Raw genomic sequence first — 13,155 nt, 5'->3', positions numbered from 1 at the left:
CTTCTTTCTTCCTTCCTTCCTTCCTTCTCTTTGTTTCTTCTTTCCTTCCTTCCTTCCTTCCTTCCTTCCTTCCTTCCTTCCTTCCTTCCTTCCTTCCTTCCTTCCTTCCTTCCTTCCTTCTTTCTTTCTTTCTTTCTTTCTTTCTTTCTTTCTTTCTTTCTTTCTTTCTTTCTTTTCTTTCTTTTTCTTTCTTGATGGAGTCTCGCTTTGTTGCCCAGGCTTCAGTGCAGTGGTGTGATCTCGGCTCACTGCAACCTCCACCTCCTGGGTTCAAGTGATTCTCCTGCCTCAGCCTCCTGAGTAGCTGGGATTGCAGGCATCCGCCACGATACTGGCTAATTTTTGTATTTTTCATAGAGATGGGTTTTTGCCATGTTGGTCAGGCTGGTCTGAAACTCCTGACCTCAGGGGATCTACCAGCCTCGGTCTCCCAAAATGCTAGGATTACAGGTGTGAGCTACCGCACCTGGCTGACCTCCTGTTTTCTAATTATTATTAATACTGACTACAGAGCAGTTTTTTGGACCACAACAGAATACATATTATGCAGCGATTAAAAGTTATCCTTTTAAGAAATATTTAATGTCATCAGGAAGTGCTCACAATGTAGTGTCAAAAGAATAAAGTAGGATTTTAAAAGTTTGCATATACAGAATATCAGGGATTATGTTTATTTGCATATACTAGAACTCTGGCTATAGTAGGTTTTTCAAATAGGATTTTATTTTCCTCATATTACCAAAAATATGAAGGTAGAACATCCTGAGCTTCTGCAATGTTTTCCCGTCGTCATCCATGTCCCAGGCTCCTTCTATCTTTCCATTCTACCACTCTTAACCTGTGATTTTGTCCTCATGCTTGTCATCTCATGGTCACAAGGTGGCTGTTCCACATCCAGCCTCACATACATGCTCCCAGGAAAAGAAAAAGGAAATAATAAGGAAAGCAAGATGTTGCCTGAAATCTCCAATAAACTTTCCCCTCCATCTCATTCATCCAGAATCTTTAACTAACTGGAAACATTGGTTTTTGCTGGGACTATTGCTATACTGCAGAGAATTGAATTCCTTTAGTAAAGAAAAAGGGAAAAATGCACATTAAAGTGGTGTATCTCAATGTAGTAACAAAAAGAAGCATAACACAAGCAGCCATACCTCTATTCTCTTGCCCAGATAAAAGCCTAAGTGACTATATGCCAAAACATTACCAGTGTTTATATTTTAGTGGTATTGTTTTTAATCTTCTTATTTGTGATTGTCTGTATGCCTCAAATTTTCTAGAGTGAAAATATACTATTTTTATAATCTGAGAAACAGCAATTTTAAACTAAAATGTACACACATAAGTTTAAAAATGAAATACTTCTTTATGTACTAATGTAGTAAGCATGCTACTTATACAACACTAAAGAAAGCAAATTTCAAAACACTCTGATCCCATTTATTCTCTTAAAATATAGAGAGATTTGGACAAGGCATAGATATCCTTATAAGAATTGAAAGGAGTTTGTAAGACTATGCATCAATCTATTAGGTTTTCTTGGGATAGCAGTGTTGAGGGAAGCATACCTGATTACTTTTTAAATGATACATTTGTTATTATTAAATTCTTTTTATGACAAGAATATATTGCTTTTTTTGTTTTCATTTTTGTTTTTGTTTTGTTTGTTTTGTTTTGTTGAGACAAAGTCTTACTGTGTTGCCCAGGCTGAAGTGTAGTGGTACAATCACAGCTCACTGCAGTCACAACCTCCTGGGCTCAAGCGATCCTCCCACCTCAGGCTCCCAAGTAGCTGAGACTATGGGTGTGCGTCACCATGTCCAGCTAATTTTTCATTTTCTTTTTTGTAGAGATGGGGGACTCTTTATGTTGCCCTGGCTGGTTTCAAACTCCTGGGCACAAGCAATCCTCCTGCCTCAGCCCCCCAAAGTGCTGGGATTACAGGTGTGAGCCACTGCTCCCAGCCTATGGCTTTTAAAACTATTAAATCTAAATATACCAAAGTAAACAAAAATTCAAGTTAGTCCAATAAAGGGTCATGGTCTTTAAGGCTCCAGACTTCTGGTTTTGAGACAGTGATTTTTTGCTCATTTTGGGTAGAGTGGAGCCTTTACAAGGTATCGTGAAGTATGAGATGTTGCCTTCCTCAACTTCAGAAATGTGCCGTTGAATAATTGCTTTCATATGGCACATAAATATCAGTGAGAAAAGGGATCAGAGACCCTAGCAGAGCAGGAAGGGTCAGTAGCAGATCAAAAGATGGATTGTATTGAAAAAGACAACTCCAGCTTGAACACTAAAGACAAGTTTGTAGGAAGCAATAATCAGGTCCTGTCACTTGGTGGTCTTGGATGTCACATGAGTATTTTTCTTGATTGCCAAAAAAACTCCTATTGCAGTTCTGCAAGCTGTTTACAGTCTTTCACAGGCTTGCCTTCTTTCCTGAGAGATAGTAACAGTGATAGATGACATTTTGGAGCACAATGCACGTAACCCTGTTCTCTTTCTACCAGAAGGCCCAGGATTACGCCCTTAGAAACAACTGCAGTCTGAATGTGCATGGCATGGACTAGACTTATCACCATCGGGAATGGGACCATTGTCCCAAAATGAACTTTTTTCTACTCCTGTGATTTAAGTATGCCTGAACTGCTGAAGAATACAAGGCAGCATTTTATGCATGAAAGCTACTGCTGGGATGGCTCTGGAAAAAAACATATTTCCACTATAGACACTGAACTTTTAGAATCTCTGTTGACCAGGGGCGGTGGCTCACGCCTGTAATCCCAGCTCTTTGGGAGGCTGAGGTGGGCGGATCACAAGGTCAGGAGTTTGAGACCAGCCTTGGCAACATAGTGAAACCTTGTCTCTACTAAAAATACAAAAAATTAGCCGGACGTGGTGGTGGGCGCCTGTAATCCCTGCTACTCAGGAGGCTGAGGCAGGAGAATCGCTTGAACCTGGGAGGCAGAGGTTGCAGTGAGCCGAGATCACACCATTACACTCCAGCCCGGGGCGACAGTGCAAGACTCCATCTCAAAAAAAAAAAAAAAAAAAAAAAAAAGAATTTCTGTCAAATCAGCTTTTTCTCTTTTTTTTTTTTTTTTGCCTTTTGGTAAGGCAACAACGTAAAAACAAGCAGCCTCTACTCCCAAGACTGCACATTCTCTTTTTGGCAGCTGCATTTGTTCTTCTGATTTTTATCGTTTGTTTAATTAAAAATATGAAGATTGTCCTTCTCAAATTCTTTCCCACATTCTACTTCCCAATGTCTATGCCTCAAGGATTTCTCCATCTGCTTCTAACCTCCCACAGAAATCTAAAAGAGGCTCTCTACTTTCTCTCTTATGCTAGCCAACAATGTGTGAGTGGAAGTATATTACCCATTTCTGTTTTCTTCTGTTTCTTCTCTGGCCACCTCGGAATCAGGCATGAAAATTAAGAAATATATTTGCAAAGTGCAGGGGGAGTCATTAAAGATATGGGCAAGGAAGTACATATTACATATGTACCTGTTCTCTTGGAAATCATCTAAGGGGCCTGGGGTTCTAGTTAACACTGAAATTGCCTTTAGATTCAATCATAGGAATGAAAAATGAACAACTTAGAGCAAAACCACCAGCAACGGTGGATGCTTCTCTTTCCCTCTTGCAGGGCTGCCAGAAGACCTGCTATTTTTCTTTGACCACTTCAGAAAGGTCGGTGGGGTTGTCGACGTGGAGCAGAGCCTCCTCCTCTACTGCTACCACCAGCACACGACCACACACTCTGTCTTGGAGGCCACCATCTGGCCCTGCCGTGCCCACTTTCTCGTCCTCATGCACTGGGTGATCTTCACCATCTGGAACTGGGGGCAAGCAGGGGTGCAGGCTGGATTGCAGCATAAGGTTGGTCTGTTTTGTGACATTGATGAGAACAAGATCATGGGCTTCTACTGCTAGGGGCCTCTCAGGAAAGGCCCAGGGTTCTGATATACCCACTGCCCTTCGTCATCTGTGTGAAGCTGGGCTTCACATATGCAGGGGGCCAGAAGGTCGACCAGGGGGATGAGTTTGAGGATAACCTGAGGCCTCCTGAACCTGCAGGAGGGCTGGGACTTCTTCCCTTCCTCTGAGAAACCTGTGGCAGCCACTTTCAGGCAAGAGCCCTGACAACTTACGGCTATTGTCTACTGTTGCATCTCCGGGCTTTTGAGAACTTCCAGGCATGATTTGTCCCTTTACAACATTCACCTTTTGTGTTAAGTGCTCAGTTCAGCCCCTTGGACCTGGAGGACATGACAGTAGCTGTCTTGTATGTGAAGTCCTGCAGGAGAGCAGCCTGTCCCACCCAGTGTGGCAGTGGCAGTCAGGGTCTCACTGTGGACCCCAGGCCTTGGCTATAGGCTCAGGACCCCTTTGCATGTGACCTTGGCCAGTCAAGGTCTTTTTCATCTAAAATGGGAGGCAAGAAGGAGGTTTTTATTTTATTTATTTGTTTTTCTTGAGATGGAGTTTTGCTCTTGTTGCCCAGGCTGGAGTGCAATGGCACAACCTCGGCTTACCGCAACCTCCACCTCCTGGGTTCAAGCGATTCTCCTACCTCGGCCTCCTGAGTAGCTGGGATTACAGGCATATGCCACCACGCCTGGCTAATTTTGTATTTTTAGTAGAGACGGGGTTTCACTATATTGGCCAGGCTGGTCTCGAACTCCTGACCTCGTGATCCACTGGCCTTTGCCTCCCAAAGTGCTGGGAATACAGGCGTGAGCCACCGCACCTAGCTGAGGGAGGCATGTTTTAAGGCTTGAATGAAATAAAAGTTAATTTGCAAAGTTAAAAAACTAAAAATCCATAATGTATTTTGATAAAAATTTACTTCCTAGTCTTTTTTTTTTTCCTGAGACTAGGTCTTACCCTATCGCCCAGGCTGGAGTGATGGGATCATGGCTCACTGCAGACCTCAAACTCCTGGGCTCAAGGAATCCTTCTACCTTAGCCTCCTGAGTAGCAGGGGCAACAGGCGTGTACCACCACCTCTGGCTAAGTTGGTTTACTGTTTTTTAGATACAAGCTCTCCCTTTGTTGCCCAGTCTGGTCTCGAGGTCCTGGCTTCAAGCAATCCTTCTGCCTCAGTCTCCCAAATTGCTAGGATTACAGTCTTGAGCCATCTCACCTGGCCCTAACCTTTTTTTAAAAAATGTATTTTTGGGAAACTTTTCACCCATTGAAAATCAGCAGTCTTCATTTTTTGTTTTCTGAAAGAACAGCTTTATTAATATTTTTATGAGTTGTCAAACAAATATACTTATTAGATGAATTTATGGCAGAATTCGAGAAACAAGGCGGCCCAAGCTATAAAACTGCACCCTGTGTTATTTGGGAGGCTTGCGTGCTTGAGTTGCCAAACTAAGCTGCACAACTGTTCTAAGCTCTTGACTGCATTGGCTTTTGCAAGACCATTTTCCTTCTTGCTCCACATTGATTTTAGACATCTTTGAAAAATTATCATTTTCAGACGTTTGGACAAAGAGGAAAATTGTTGCCTTGGCTCCAATATCAGTTCCTTTCATAGCACTGAATATGCAATTGCTACTAGAGTTTTGGTTCTCCGTTTCTCCCTGAGGACATCGGTATTAAGAAGAGATTTGACTCAAGCTACCTGATCATACCTATCTTGTATACAGTTGCTAATACGATATGATTAGCAAGACAACTTGGGTATAATGTTACAGTGGTGTGGTAACAGAATTCTTATTTATTCTACAGGCCCTTTGGCCATTTTGTTATTTTCCCCATTCAAGTCTACTTTTTTTTTTTTTATTTCTAAGAAAAATAATGTTACAGTTAGGTTAAAACTTTGTGGCACAACCACAATTATCATTTTCTATTCAATTTTAAATTTTGACTGTCATAAAATGCAAGCTTTACTGAATTAGAATCATTCTGATTGTTTCGTTTCTTAGGACAACATAATAGCCAGACCTACAAGTTCCCAGTCTGGTTACTAATGTAATTCAACCAGTCAGGCAGTGATCCGGTCCATTGTTGAGCCATTGAACTCCAACAAAAAGCTAATTTCATCAGTTATATCAATCTTGTCTAAAGATTTATAATTTGAGTAGCGTTATTTCAACAGACTCATTTTCCAGAGTGCATCTGGAAAATGAAGATACTATAGAAAACAAAGAAATAAAAGTAGGAAAAAGAAGGATAATCCTTAGATGTGTTCACCATGTTTCCTTCCAGTTCTGTTTCTGTCATATGACTACACAATTTGTTCAAGTCCAGATAAATTATTGCTTCCCACAGGTCATCATTCTTTCCACTCATGTCAAAACTATTCTTCATCTCCAAAGTGTGTTTTGACTTATGCTTAGCTTTGTAAAGGATACACCCAAGGTTGGAGGTGAAATATGTGTCAGAGACTAGGACTACAAAAATTAGATATTTGGCTTTGTTCATGGATATTCCCCAAGTTTGATCATATACTTTCATGCTTCTGACCATATGCAGTTCTGTCTCTTTTGTATAAAACACCCAATGATTCCCTTGCACAGCTGGTTAATTTTTCAAAGTCCTTTGATAAGCAAACCAGTGTCACTTCTTCCAGAATGTCTTTCTTGACTTTAACCCACTGGTAATAAATTATTCAATAACAACTCTCATTTTTTAGTAATTTCCATGGGCCAGAAGATGTACTGTTTTGAAGTCATTATCTTTCCAGACTATCCCCTAAATCAGTATTTAATTATCACAACTACATTATGAAGCAGATACTACTCCAACTTCCCAAAGAGGAAACTGCTGTTTAAAGATATTAAATAACTTTCTTAATGCCACACAGCCAGTACATGGTAGAGGCAAGATTTGAACCCGACTTCTGTAGTCTATGTTCTAAGCCACTAGAGCATACGGCTTGGCTCTGTATCCCCACCCAAATCTCATCTCAAATTGTAATCCCCACGTGTCAAGAAAGGGAGGTGATTGGATCATGGGAGTGGTTTCTCCCATATTGATCTCGTGATAGTGAGTGAATTCTCAAGAGATCTCGTTGTTTGATAAGTGTGGGGCTCTTCCCCCTTCATGCACTGGCTCTCTCTCTCTCTCTCTTTCTGTCTCACCTGCCAACAAGTAAGACATGCCTGCTTCCCCTTCCACCTTGATTGTAAGTTTCCTGAGGCCTCCCCAGCCATGCGGAACTCTAAGTCAATTAAACCTCTTTTCTTTATAAATTACCCAGTCTCAGGGAAGTTCTTTATACTGGTGTGAAAACAGACTAATAGAAGTATTGTTTCCCAAAGAGCAGCACATGAACCACTGCTGCTATGAGATAATTTTCAATGGACATCTTTACATGAATAATTTTCTATTATTTCTTCTTCTTTTGCAAAATATACAGAAAATAAGAAAACAAATAAATTATCAGCACTTTGCCGAATTTTCTTTGCATTTCTATTTTGAAGAAAATAAACATTACATATAGAGTTAGAGACCTCTTTGTGGCTCTCCCAGATCTCATTCCTTTCCAATCCTCCTCAGAGGTAATCATTATCCTAAATTTAGTGTTTATCATTCCACTACAAGTTTTTAAACTACTGCTAAGTACATATTTATCAATATACAATATGTAGTATTGTTTTACTTGTCTTCAAACTTTATGTGAATATCATACCATATGTGTTACTCTGCAGCTTGTTTCATTCACTCAACATTTAGTTATTGATATTTATTTATTTAATACACTTGGCCTCTGTTCATGCATTTCAAATGCTGAACAACATTTCACTGCATCAAAATGTCACTAGTTTATTTATACATTCTCCTTTTGACTGACATATATATTACTTCCAATGTTTGATATTATAAATAATGCTGCACTTAGCATTCTGCTGCATGTCTTCTTGTGCACATGTGCTAGATTACTTCCAGGTGCAAACAAAGAAGCAGAATTGTAGATATAGATTATATGCATCTTCAACTTTACAAAATATTACCAAATTGCTCACTAGAATGTGTCCATTTCCATTTCCACCAGCAGTTTATAAGAATTCGCTTTTCTCAAAATCTTTAACCAACTTCTTAAGTTTTCCAATCTTGTGAGTATTTTGCAGTTTTAAATTTGCATTTCCTGATATTAGTGATGCTAATGGAGTTAAGTTATTCTAAGTTATTCTAATAAACCCCCATGAAAGGGGTTTATTGGCCATTTGGATTTCTTCTTTTGTGAATTGCTCATTATCCATATTAAAATTATTTATTTTTAAAATTTATATAGAGTAAAATTCACTATTTTTTGGTACATGCTATGAGTATTTGACCAATGCATAGAGTTGTGTAATTATCACCACAGACAAGATATATGAAATAATATCCCTTTGTAGTCAACTCCTTTCTTTTTGCACAATTCCTGGAAACAGCTGATTTCTTCTCCATCCCAATAGTTTTGTCTTATCCAAAATGTCATATAAATGGATTACACAACATGTAGATTTTGGGTATCTGGTTTCTTTCACTTAGCATAATGTGTTTAAGATTCCTCCATGTTGTTATGTATTTCAGTAGATTGTTCTTCTTTGTTGCTGAGTGGAATTCTATTGTATGGATGTACTACCATGTATTTGTTAATTTACCAGTTGAAGGGGTGTTTTAAACTATGAATAAAGTTGCTATGAAATTTTGCATATAAGTTTTTGTGAGGCATATGTTTTTATTTCTCATGGGATTGCTGGGTCTGAGACTAGGTAATTTATAAAGAAAAGAATTTTATTTAACTCGTTGTTCTGCATTCCAGGAAATTTGAGGACATGGCCTTGGCTTCTGGCCAAGGCCACATGTTACATCATAACATAGCAGAGAAGGTCAAGGGGAAGTGGACACATGCAAAGAGACAAAACCAACGGGCATCCTGGCTTTATAACAACCCACTCTCCTTGGAACTAATCCATTCCTGGATAATTAATCTAGTCTTGTGAGAGCAATAACTCATCCATTACTTCTAGAAGGGCAACAAGCCATTCATAATGGCTCTGCCCTCGTGAACCAACCGCCTCCCACTAAGCCCCACCTACCAACACTGCCACATTCAGGATAAAATTTCAGTATGACTTTTGGTGAGGGCAAACAAACCATACCCGATCCATAGAAGCTTGTGTAAATAATGATACGTAGTTTTCCTTTAATCTGTTACTATAGTAATTTATATAATTAGATTTCCCAATTCTGACCCATTCTTTCATTCTTGTGGAAAATGCTACCATGTTGAATTATAACAGGTTTTTATACACTGTTTAACTTCATATTCCTGTATTCTTTTTTTTTTTTTTTTGAGACAGGAACTCACTCTGTCTCCCAGGCTGGAGTGCAGCGGATCAATCAAGGCTCACTGCAGCCTGAACTTCCCGGGCTCAGGTGATCCTCCCACCTCAGCCTCCCGAGTAGCTGGGACTACAGGTGTGTGTCACCATGCCTGGCTAATTTTCATATTTTTTTGTGGGGATAAGGTTTCACTGTGCTGCTCAGGCTTGTCTTGAACTCCTAGGCTCAAGTGATCTGCCCACCTCAGTCTCCCACAGTGCTAGGATTACAGGTGTGAGCCACCACATCTGGCTGATATTCTTGTGTTCTGTTTAGGATACTTTGCACTGGGAGAATTTGATCTTATACTGTATATATTTCTATACCGAAATCATCTGGATTCAGTATCAAAGTCATATAGAGGCCTCAGGGCATGAGCCGGGTATCCCCTCTCTTTCTAGTTTCTAAATCAGTTTCTATGAATAGTAACTATCTCTGCCTGATGGTTTTAGTAAAACTTGCTTGTATATCTTTAAGGCCCTGATATCTGTTTTGAGTATGGTAAAGGAGAAGACTTGCTCACATACTCAGTTTAATGATTACCAGTTTATTTAGGTTTTCTGTTTCTTAATCAGCTTGGTTTAGTAATTAATTAATTAATTTTAATCTTCACAACCTAATCGCATTTTTCTCTTCAACCTATAAATGTTTAAATGGCATTTCATTTAACATTGAATATGTGTTTGATATGTATTTTTGTTTGTGTTGCTGCCAAATATGCAGAGATTTTTATACACATGGGTTTTAATTTAGGAAAAAGGTATTCTGTTACACATTGTATCTCATTCTGTGCCCTGCTTTTCTACTCAGCAGTATGTTTTAAAGATCTATTTAAGGTGTGGTAAGTGAATCTAGTGCGTTGCTTCTAACTGCTGCATTAGAACTTTATGAAACATTTGTGTGTACCATATTTTACCTGTCCACTTTTCTAATGAGGAACTTTCTGGTTACCTTTGTCTTCCTGCTGCCATAAACAATTCTGACGTGAATGTTTTGTCTGTGTCTTCTTATTGGCCTTTGTGAGACTCTTTGGTTTCTATCCTTAGTGAAACTGTTGGCCATATTGGTAATTTGACTGTGTACAGATCAGTTGCTGTCTATAATGGCTGCAACAGTCTACATTCCTACCAATGGAACAGAACTTTTGTTCTATTACCACATGCCTACATTTGTCATTCTATAACTTTTAGAATTTTGCCAGTCTAATAAGTGTGAAATGATACCTATGCGATTTTAATTTTATATATCTGATTTTCAGTGATTTTGAACACCTTATCATATTTCTGCTACCTTTTTGAGTTTATTCTCTAAATTGCTTGTTCATATTCTCTATCCATTTTTCCATTGGGTGTGCTAGCTTTATCTTTCTGATTTGCAAAATGCCCTTGTATATTCTAGATATTAACTGCTTGTTTGTTTTTGAAATTTCAAAATTCTTGTCAGCTTCTATAATTCTATCATGTGATAATTTTGCCAGTGATGTCCTTAGTTGAATAGAACTTTGATATTTTAAAGTTATCAACATAATCAATGCTTTCTTTTGCATTTGTGCTTCTCGAGCTTTTTTGAGAAGTCTTCTCTGATTTGGAGGTCACAAAATATTTTCCTATATTTCCTTTTATTAGCACTATAGTTTTACTGTTCATATTTCCATCTTTAATCCAACTAGAGTATCTTTATATGTGGAGTTAGATAGGGTCCTGATTACATTTTTCTCCATACAGTAAGCTGGTTTACCAATCTTTTTCTTCCATTGATTTGTTTTGCTATTATGTTCCATTTGTTCTATTTATTATCATTACTTAGAGACAGGGTCTCTCTATTTTCCCCAAACTGGACTTGAACTCCTGGGTTAAGCAGTCCTCCCACCTCAGCCTCTCAAGTATCTGGGACGACAGACACATGCCACTATGTAGGGCTAGCCTATTATTCTTGAGGTAACTCCATCATTGCCTTTATAGGGTTAACTTAGCTATTCATAGACCTTTATTCATCCATATAAATTTTAGGCCGGCCACGGTGGCTCACACCTGTAACCCCAGCACTTTCAGAGGCTGAGACAAGTGGATCACCTGAGGTCAGGAATGCGAGACCAGCCTGACCAACACGGTGAAACCCCATCTCTACTAAATACAAAAAGTTAGCCAGGCGTGGTGGCACATGCCTGTAATCCCAGTCACTTGGGAAGCTAAGGCAGGAGAATAGCTTGAACCTGGGAGGTGGAGGTTGCGGTGAGCTGAGGTTGTGCCACTGCACTCCAGCCTGGACAACAAGAGTGAAACCCCATCTAAAAAAAAAAAAAAAAAATATATATATATATATATATATATATGTATTTTTTTAAATAAAGTTTATCAAGTTCCTCAAACAATTCAACTGGAATTTTGATTGGTATTGCATTAAACAGGTTAAATTGGTGAGAATGTTTGCAATAAGTTGTCCCATCCAAGAGTATGGACCATTTCTCCATTTATTTAAATAATATTTTATTCTTTTATTGGAATTTTTCTCCATAAAGACATTTGTTACTTTAGTCTTTATATTATTTGTAATTTCTTTTTGCTATTGTGACAGTTTCACATTTGCATGTCTTTTCTAGCACATTATTACTGGTGTGAAGAAATGGAAGTTATTTTTGGCGATTGATATTTTATCTGGCAACCAACTTGAACTCTCATATTAATTCTAATACCACAGTTTGCCTGCTGAATCTGTTGCTGATGGTTTTTAGGTAGACTATTATATTTTTATTGCAAGTAATTGCAGGGTTTTGTTTGTTTGTTTGTTTTGCTTGTTTTGTTTTTGAGATAGTTTCTCACTCTGTCTTCCAGGCTGGAGTGCAGTGGCGCAATCACAGCTCACTGCATTTTCAAACTCCAGGGCTCCAGGGATCCTCCCACCTCAGCCTTCTGAGTAGCTGGGACTACAGGCATGTGCCACCACACACAGCTAATTAAAAATTTTTTTGTGTGTAGAGACAGGGTCTTGCTATATTGCCCAGGGTTGCTAGTGTGGAACTCCTGGCCTCAAGTGATCCTTCACCCTAGCTTCTCAAATTGCTGGTATTACAGGTGTGAGCCACTGCACCAGGCCCTTTCATTTTTCATTAATTATTTTTTTCTTTATATCATTGGCCATAACTGACAGTAATAGGTTAAAAGTTAGCAGTGATAGATGGGAACTGTGGTCTTGTTTCTGATCTCAAAGAGAATAAATCTGAAGTTTATTCATTGTTATAATATTTATTATAGTTTTTAAAAATACAAACTTTAACAAGTTAAAGAATTATCTTTCTGTTTCTCATTTGCTAAAAAGTTTCCTCCTTCCTTCCTTCCTTTTTAGGAAATACAGAAAAATTAGTATCTATCCTTTATTGTCCACTTATGCTCCAGGAAATACGTTGTACATTTTACATGCATTATTCCTTTTTATTCTCACAGCCACCCCAAACAAGCGAATACTACTACTAACCCTACTTTACTCATGAGGGAACGGAGCCTCAAAGGGGTTAAATTTTAATACATTATCCAAAGAATGATGGGAAGCTGGTACTCAAACCTTGGTCAGGCTGACTTCACAAGCAGAATCTTAATGAAATGCAAGTATTGAAGTATTATTAAGTACCTTTTGTATAAAGCCTTAAATATTTGCAGTTACCTCGTCAGGTCTTCATTGGCTTCTTTTTACTGACTCTGAGTATCTTTAAATTTGCTGCAACATCCTGTCAGGGGTCGCCATGGACTTCTGGTTCATTTAGCCAGCTTTGTTTCACCTGCAAACTGAGCTCCCCTTTCAATCTCTGGTCTTCTCATCATTGAAA

The sequence above is a fragment of the Theropithecus gelada genome, chromosome X (assembly GCF_003255815.1).
Source record: "Theropithecus gelada isolate Dixy chromosome X, Tgel_1.0, whole genome shotgun sequence".
NCBI classification, from domain to species: Eukaryota; Metazoa; Chordata; class Mammalia; order Primates; family Cercopithecidae; genus Theropithecus; species Theropithecus gelada.
This window is presented reverse-complemented; position numbering follows the sequence as displayed.